The following is an 8,237-nucleotide window of genomic DNA, read 5'->3' as shown; positions in this document are numbered from 1 at the left end:
ACCCAGAGTTCAGGTACCATGACTGGCAAAAAAAAAAAAAAAAAGTGCCTCTAATCTAAGGTAATACTTTAGAAGGGTTAGGATTGCGACAGAGGTTTAGGATATTCTGGTAGGCTGTACATTTGTACAGTTTATAACTAACTTCCTTAAGATTGATTTTAAATACAATTAAAAAAAGACATATGTTTTATGTATTATGTAATTATATCCTCTAGTGTAATATTATGAGATTTTTATGTCATTATCCTTCTAAATCCATAATCATCACCAAAGAAAGTTACCCCCAAATCAAGCAAATGTACAATCAAAACAATGTTTGATATGTTAAATAATTCTGTCAATCTGCATAATAAAAATGCCCACAGAGAGCAATATTAGGGAGCAGATAAAGAAAAAAAAGCACTCTATAAATGTAAAAGTAATATCTACTGATGTGTGCTTCCTAGAATTTGTCTGCATACCACCACATTGAAAGGAAGTAATATAATGGAAGTATAATATCCATGAAGAGAAATATGAAGAATTTAAAACAAATTTAACAATTAACATTGTTAAATTAATAAAATATTACTATATTCACATAAACTGTGTAATACCACATAAAAGATGAAAGTAATTTCCAAATACTCAGTGTACATGAAATTGTGGGAAGTAAACCAAAGGTAGGTCCCTTCTTCTTTTTACCCTTTATACTTTCAGTTTTGTAATGCTGCTGTGGTCATGGGTTCTAACATCAGAGTCTGGGTACTGACTCTAAGCTTTTTTGTTCAAGGTTAGTGCTCTATCACTTGAGCCACAGTTCCATTTGGAACTATTTTTTTTAACATCCCACTTTGTTTTCCAAGTCTATCTCTACTGAGATCATTCCTTTTACTTTTTTATCTCTTTGTTATTCAACTTATGTTTTTAACTAACTAATCTATGTCCCAACTCTACAGTTGAGTTACAGGCTCTAAATTTGTCATATGATGAGTGTTCAAGGTTTGTATATATACACATACCAAATCTGTGTAGTGCAATTAGATGGCACTGGAATGTAGATACGTCAAAACAAAGCCAATCTTCACAAAGTTTCTTATTATATTCTTATTCATAAATTGATACTTTCATAAAATTTTGTCTTGGGTTGGAAAGCAAAAATAACCAAAACACTAATGTGGCTAACATTCATGGAGTGAATCACATAAGCTGCTAGCTGTCAAACACCAGTGGCTCAAGATGCAACTTTTATACAAAGGTTTTATTTAAATATGAGAACTGAAGCTACTATCATTTTCCTAAAATGGGGAAATGCATCTAAAATACTTACTGGTACTTTTGGGAGGGGGGAGGGTCCGGCTTTTTTTTTTTTTTTTCTGCTTATGTGATGCTGAGGAATCAGACCCAGGACCTCATGCCTGCAAGGCAAGCACTCTACCACTGAGCCACCTACCCAGCCCCACTTACTGGTACTTTTAAAAGATAGCAATTTAAAAGGGTGATAGCAGTGGGTACGTGATATTTTTTTAAGGAACGTTGAAGTTACAGAAAAAAAAAAAAACCTGAGACCAAAAGTGTGTCATGATTATTCAATTAAAGATTTTCATAGATACCTAAACTAATTTATGTGATAAAACTACCAAGATCCAAGAATTAATCATGAGAATGCATATCATAAAAGAAACCAAATAGTTCCAATCCTTATAAAAGTCATTGTCTCAATGACACTGTTCAGGGCTGGGAAGGTGGCTCAGTGAGTGGTGGAGTGCTTGCCTTTCATGCATGAGACCCTGGGTTCCATTCCTCAGACCATATAAGCAGAAAAAGTCAGAAGTAGCACTGTGGCTCAAGTGGTAGAGTGCTAGCCTTGAGCTGAAGACAACCAACACTCCTCCCCCCCAAAAAAGACACTGTTCAGTGTTCAAAAGGCAGTTAAACCTTTAACATTAACAAGCATCCTATCTAGAATATATAACATATTTGTTGTATATTTTTGTATATTTTCAAAGGCGCCTTTGGCTTTGTTTCAAATACTATCCATTGTTAAAAAGCAAGTGACATGTTTTTAATCATAGTCATATGGCCAGATAAATGGTGCTATATCAAAGCTAAGTGCCAGCTTTACCCGTGACCAAGGACCTATGCATAATTTGGCATGTATGTAAGGGTTTAGTGCTCCAATTTACCTGACCAAGTTCTTTTTAGAGGGGAGTTAAAGGGAATTGATTGTGGTATGTTGGCTAATTCCCGAGACTGTGTGCAAGCAATCCTGTATATAACTAAATTTACTATCTGTAGAAAATTATTGACACACAAAAATCAACACTGAAGTAAATATGCTCTTCAAATAGTATTGAGTATTCAGAGATGGGAGTGAGAAAAATACCTTTTGTGTTTCAAACCTCTATGCAATAATATAGACTTGGATAAATAAAATGTTCATAATTTTGATTACTTCTACATAGTTCTTTAAAGAATAGTTTGTTCCTTTCAAAACACTAAAAGGCAGCATTCCATCATTACAGTTGAAATACCAACCAAAAAAACCCAAAATAACAGACATGTACAATGTAAAAATCTAAGGGCTCTATTATAGATATGTTTAATGAACATATTTCACTTGATTCTTACGAGTTTAAGAAATTTCTACTTAAGTATTTCCTTATACATTTTTTAGTACATTTACTGGAGGGCTATTCGAAATTTGGATGTAGGGGTTATAAGCAGAACTATATTTCAATAACTTTTTGTTTTATTCCTACTCATACCCTTTTATGAATGTTAAAATGTTAACTAGAGACAAGAGTATTTAGAGTACAGCAGACTGCCAAGAAAAGGGGCATGAAATAAAGTTAAACATCCTAGCTTGATTTTGTGTATTTATAGGATTTATAATAAAAAGTTATCCAAATGTATTTATGTATGTGCATAGTAATATTAAATATTAAAACTGTATTGCTTCAATATACTTTTATTTTGCCATTCCTGGAAATTGAGCTTAGGGTCCAGGTTTTGAGATTTTTTTGTTCAAGGCTACTTCTGGCCTTTTGGTAGTTAATTGTAGATAAGAGTCTCACGGACTCTTCTGCTCAAGTTGCCTTTGAACCACAATCCTCAGATCTCACACTCGAGTAGCTAGGATTACAGGCATGAGCCACTGGTATTCAGCTTAATCATCCTTTTTAAGCTGAGAAACTTCTTTAAGGTTCAACATGCTTTAAAAAACTTTACAAGAAGTGTTTCATATCAGCATTGTGGTCCATAAATTATAATATGGCCCATAAGTTATAAACTAAAATTCATAGCCTAAAACTTAAATGTGGCTTGTAAAAGATACATCACCTAGAGTAATTCATATCTAATATTACATTTGTTTGTCCTATTCCAATTGTAGCAAAATATGAAGGTTCTTTGTAAAAATAAAATATTCTGCAGCATGAACCCAATATGTCAGACAATTTTGGTTTTATCTTCTTTTAATTTATCAAAGTAGTTAAAATTGAATTTCATTCATAAATTCAGTAAAGAGGTGACACAGGGCTGGAGTGTGGCTCAAATGACAGAGTGCTTGCCTAGGAAGCATAAGTCCCTAGATTCAACCACAAGTTGTTCCCTCCAAACCAAGCAACAAAAATGAATAAAAGAAAATTGAACAAAGTTGACATTCATTCATTTTCAGCCTATCAAGCAGAGAAATTATACCTAAGAAAATACTTTGGATGATAAGAAAATAGGTATCACAAACATCTTTGGGAGAGTAGAAATCAGCACAAATGAGTAAAGAATTTCCTTAGAATGTCCTCATGTCACATCACATGTGGTAGTCATAAAGAAATAACAGTTTGTGCTTGCCTAGAGAAAAAAAGAAAAACCGAAGAAAATAAAAATTCGTTTTAGTAGTTCAGATTTTCATCTATTTTATCTGTGGTTAAGTTTCAAATGTTGAGCCAGTGCTTTGGGCTTTGATAACTACTATACAGTTTTCTATATGAAGAAAAGAAAAATGAAAATAAAAAATACAGTCCAATTTATCTAGTATTTATTATTTCTAATATTTATTACATTAAAATTAAATTTAAAATAATTTGTCTAATTTTAGAAGTTATAGAGCATACAAAAATGCATGCATTGAACCATATATACATGTAAAATGTTGAAATCTTTATTGCTGAGTTGGTTTTAAAACATTTTCTTCCTTGTTTGTAATTCATGTTTCCTCAAATCAACATATGTTGCTTTTATAATGAGAAAAAAATCATGAAAAATGTTACTTTCATGTGTAAGACTATATCACTGTTTCTGTTAGAATGCTTTTCAGCTGTGAGGAACTACCAGGAGCACTGTCCCATCTGATGTCATAGGATGTTCCCAGGTAGATAGGCAGATCTAGTTGAGTCCATTTCTTCACTTTCATTAGACTTTTCTTTCCTATTAGAAGGTGGTTTCCACCTGTAAGTCTCTGACAGAAAAATAAAAATGGTAGCTCTCATTGTCTATCACCCTTTCCTAGAGGCTTCAGAATTTCTTAAATTGCCCCAAACCAGAATTTAAGATGTCTTTAAATCAATCAAGTAAGGAGGAAACTCTCCTGAACAGTTTAAGGGATGATTTATCCTGTGCATGAGGACTCAATTTCCCTTAATACTTGGTGATCTAGTGGATGGGAGTGGGAGAAGGAAGGCTGTCTTTTGTGCTTGTGTGTGAGTGTGTGAAAGGGAGAGGGGAAGGAGAGGGGAAGAGAGAAAGAGAGGGAAAGAAGAAGGAAGTCAGAGAGAGACAGAGACACAGAGAGAGATGCCTTTTCGGTCAGAAACAGCACTACCTGTTGTAATCACCACAACTAAGACTAAAATTATACAACAAAGTTCTGTAACATACTAACTGTACAATAAATGTAGCTCTAAGGGAGTTTTAGTATTTTTCATGACCTAGATTTAAGCATTTTAAACTTTTGTGGGTGAAACACTCATCTGATAAAAATGATACATTCTTCCTAATTACTGGTTTTCTTGATAATTCTTTGTTCTTGTTTTTCTTCTTAGCTAAGCCTATTTGTCTGTTTATATGAGTATTCCACTGGTTAAGAAAATTTTAATGTTTTCAAATGTTTAAAAATAATTTGAAAGTTGCAGCCCTCACAAAACTAAGGAAACATAATTTCAAAGCTCTTCATTTATTCAACTCACTCCTGAGACCTTGGAAAGATATTTACACAGTCACATCTTTGTTGCTGCTTTAATTTGTGTTTTGGTGGGGCTGACGATTCAACTCAGGGGTTTTACACTTAGTAAACAAGTATGCTGCCACTTCACATACCTATCCAGGCCTTTTTGCTTTAGTTTACTTTTCAGATAGGGGGGCCTTTTTGTTAGAGGGCTACCCTTGGACCACAATCCTCTCACCTGTGCCTTCTGACTAACTGGGAGTAGTACTAGGCATAGTACTTCTTCAAATAGTCATGGTTCTAACTTATCTGGAATAATAACAGGAGAATTTAGAAGCAGATGTCTATATATCACTGAGAACTATGTAAACTGTAGTAATAGGCAACAAGTCTAAAATGCACAGAGTTGCCATGAGTTGGTGGCTCATCTCTATAATCCTAGCCATTTAAAAATATATACCAAGAACTGATAAATACTAAAAGGAAAATAAACGTTATATTTGTTTCTCTCTTTGTAAAATTCTCTTCTGCTAGCTCTTCCCCTAGTTCACATTATTTAGGTTTAGGCTCAAAGGCCACTTTCCCAAAGAGGCCATTCATGATTATTCCATCTAAAATTGTTGCCTCTTCTGGGTGGGTCTTCAAATTTCTTTCAATGTCATTGATTTTATTTTTGTTAGGTCTGCCTGGGAAAAAATCCCTTCCCCGTTGTTCTCTCTAGGTGCATTGTGGCCCTTTTCCTAGAAGCATTTTTTGTTTGTTTTTTTGTGTTATCTTTCCCCCAAGCTCTGAGCTCTTCACTCCGGTTATACTTCCTCCCCACCCTCTCACTACAGACAGATCAGTGCTAGCCTTTGTTTTTGCACCTTGGCCCCCCTTCCAGGTTTTCCTTGTCCCTCCTTCCCACCCCTTCCTTTCCCTCTCCCTTGTCCTTGGAGTATTATCCCCACCTTTGGTCCTCAGGTCCACCCAGACTGGAGACCCTTCCTGCCCTAGAGGTCCCACCTACAGCTGGCCACGCCCTCTCTCCACCCAGACCCACCTCAACACGCACCTAACTCACTTCCAGCCATGTGTTCCCTCTCCTGGAAAATATGGCCACTCTAATAAACCTTATAATAATCTTTCTCCTGTGCCTGATTGCCTCTGCGTGGTCCCCTGGGATGGATGTGAAGTATTCCTTTCACTGCATGTTTTGCACCCCCTGCATGCCTCCATACTGCAGGCCCGCAGTATGCTCTCCGCCAATGAACTCTTTTCTGCCTGAGCCATGTGGAGGTCTCCTTTGGGCTGAACCTTAACAATTTTCATTATACTTGCCACTTTCTGAAATTATTTTTCATTTGTTAACTTTAGAATACTGAGATAAGACAGAGGATTAACTCAGTGTTCGAGCAGTTACTTAAAGTAGGAGATAAATTCATTTAATGGTTATATAAAAAGTTTAAAAGAAAAAAAAGGACTGAGTGACAGTGGCTCACAGCTGTAATCCTAGCTACTGAGGGTGAGATCTGAGGATCTCAGTTCAAAGTCAGCTGAGGCAGGAAAGTCGGTGAGACTCTTATCTCCAATAACCACCAGAAAACTGGAAGTGGTGCTGTGGCTCAAATGGTTCTGTGGCTCAAGAGCACTTACCTTGCGCTGAAGAGCTTGGGGACATCACCCAGACCCATAGTTCAAGCCCCACAACCAAAACAAAAACAAAAAATTCAAAACACTTATCCCATAGGTGAATCCATGATAGCATAGCTGAGTAAGTATTCCAATTATTCACAAATTTGCAATTTTGAAAACAGAATGGAAGGACAGAAAGGGCACGTTTACACATTCCATGGGTAACTCCTCTGAACAATTAGTTAACAGTTTAACAAAATGAATGAAAGGAAGAGAAACCTTTTGTTGTGTTGAGAGGATAGGTTTTAGGGTTATGGGGAGTAGTCAACTGGAAAGAAGAATGCTGGACAAATGTAGCCATAATACTTAATGTACCTATGTGAAAATGGAGCCGGGTAACTTGAGAATGGAGCTAGATAGATTGGAAAGATGGGAGAATGATGGAAGGAGGGACACTGATCAAGTTGCATTGTACTCATAATCTGACTTGTGGAATGGAAATCCCTTCGTAAACTACTTTCTTTGTACAAGTGTATATATATATATGTGTGTGTGTGTATGTATATAATATATACACACGCATATGTAGTATATATACTTTTTGAGTTTTCATAAATGTTAAATATGAATGAAATGCATATTATATAAATATTATGCCATTGAGTTCACTTTTCTAGAAAAGGTGAACTGGGGTCAACAGGAAGAGCATTAGATGAGCTGTGTACTAAGTCATAATAATGGAAAATACTTTCCCCCTTGCTGATAAAGTGAGGGGATAAACATTTGTCTTCTAAAAAAAGATTTATCAGATGGGCTGGGAAGGTGGCTCAGTGGTAGAGTGCTTGCCTTGCATGCATGAGGCCCTGGGTTCGATTCCTCAGCACCATATAACAGAAAAAGCCAGAAGTGGCGCTGTGGCTCAAGTGGCAGAGCGCTAGCCTTGAGCTGAAGAGTTGAGGGACAGCGCCCAGGCCCAGAGCTCAGGCCCCACGACTGATACTATTGAATCCCTGACAACACCTCCCGGGTGTGTGTGCCCCACATTATCTCAGGACCACCTGAGGCCTATCTGCAAAGCAAAGCAGTTTCTTCTTACTCCAAGACCCTGGAGGATTTACGGGGCCATCTTTCTCACTTTGCGGGTCACTACAGTGCAGTGTGATTGGCGTACAGAGCGGAGGTGACGCGCACCATCATGCCACTTGGGTACCTCAGATCCGGTCTCGAAAAATCCCCGTGCTTTCCCCGGCGTTTACGCACCTCACTTCCGGTCCGCTAACGCCGGCCTCTCCACTCACCTGCCGGCAAAGCCCGCCCCGCAGCCTACTCTGAAACCGGAAACCAGGTCTTCCCGGGGGTTGACGGGAAAGAGCGGCGCAGCCCGGCTCCGCTCGGCCTCAGACCCGCCCCGCCGGTGACGTCACGGGTCGCCCCTTGACCCCTGCAGTCCCGCCCCCTTCCTCGCCTCTCAGCGGTAGCG

Source organism: Dipodomys spectabilis, unplaced genomic scaffold, assembly GCF_019054845.1.
Source record: "Dipodomys spectabilis isolate Male_0828 unplaced genomic scaffold, ASM1905484v1 ptg000043l, whole genome shotgun sequence".
In the NCBI taxonomy this organism is placed as follows: domain Eukaryota; kingdom Metazoa; phylum Chordata; class Mammalia; order Rodentia; family Heteromyidae; genus Dipodomys; species Dipodomys spectabilis.
Note: the sequence above shows the minus strand (reverse complement) of the source record.